Genomic DNA, 1,237 nt, shown 5'->3' with positions numbered 1-1,237 from the left:
CCCCCCCCCACACCCACCCATAATCCTCCCTGCTCCTTCACACACCCTCCTCTCTGCTTCACTGCTGGTATTATATCTGTGACTGACAGGATGAAGCCATTATTATTAAATTTTATCATTTTTACTATAAAAAACCTAAACCTGTCAACTGAAGATGAAAGGAAGTGGTCCAGACTTGAACCAGTGGATCTGAGGGTCTGCAGGTTAAACTCAACCTGAGGACAGATCAAAGTTTTTATACTTCAGGATGCAGTAAAACCATCGCAGCTCAGATACARATTAAGTATTACCCGTTTATTTCATCAAAACTACAACATTAAAAGGCCCAGCGCTTCTTTAAGACGGCACGGTGGAGCAGTGGTCAGAGCGGTCACCATTCAACAAGATCACAGGTCCGACCCTCGACTTTCCTCCTGCTTTCATCAGGTTTTAGTTTCTTCCTGTAACATTCAGTCCCAGGTGTCCCTCCATCACATGTAGGGTCTCTGACGTCACTTAGTGGGAGGTTCTTGGGTGTGGGCGGAGTTTGGAAAATGTGGGTGGAGTTTGAGGGAAGTTCTTTGATGTGGGCGGAGTTTGGAAAAACCGTGATTGTTTGGGCTGATTGTGGGGAAGTTAATGGTTTTCTTACAGGAAGTGTTGACTGGTGTAATGTTGGTGTTTAATGGTTTGTAAAGTTTTGTAAACATTAAGTTTAATTTACTGAAGTCACCAGTCAGACATCTGTCCAACAGCTGGACAAACATCTTACAGAAAACAAAGTTGTTTCTGCTGGATTTGGTTGTTTTTTGTCCACTTTTCCTGCCTTTCTGTAAAATAAGTGTTGACAAAACACAACCATCCTGGTCTTCTTGTCCATCTGACATGATTTTATCAGGTTTAGATGATTTATTTATGCTCTGATTCTAAAATCTTTAAAACATAAACTGTTYCTTTAATTAAATCAGCTCCACTTTYAACCTATAACCTAACCCTTCAAGCTGTTTTATCACCAAAAATTATTAACGTGTGTTTGTGTTAGCAAAATATCTCCTGAATCATATAATCCAAGTGCTGACAGATCATGTGGCCGTTAATGCTGCAATTACCCAGAATTGTTAATTTAATCTTAATTTATTAGTTTAAATTAGTTGGATGTGATCAGTAAAGTCTCCTTCTATCTATCTATCTATCTATCTATCTATCTATCTATCTATCTATCTATCTATCTATCTATCTATCTATCTATCTATCTATC

Source organism: Austrofundulus limnaeus, unplaced genomic scaffold (genome assembly GCF_001266775.1).
Source record: "Austrofundulus limnaeus strain Quisiro unplaced genomic scaffold, Austrofundulus_limnaeus-1.0 Scaffold129, whole genome shotgun sequence".
In the NCBI taxonomy this organism is placed as follows: Eukaryota; Metazoa; Chordata; class Actinopteri; order Cyprinodontiformes; family Rivulidae; genus Austrofundulus; species Austrofundulus limnaeus.
This window is presented reverse-complemented; position numbering follows the sequence as displayed.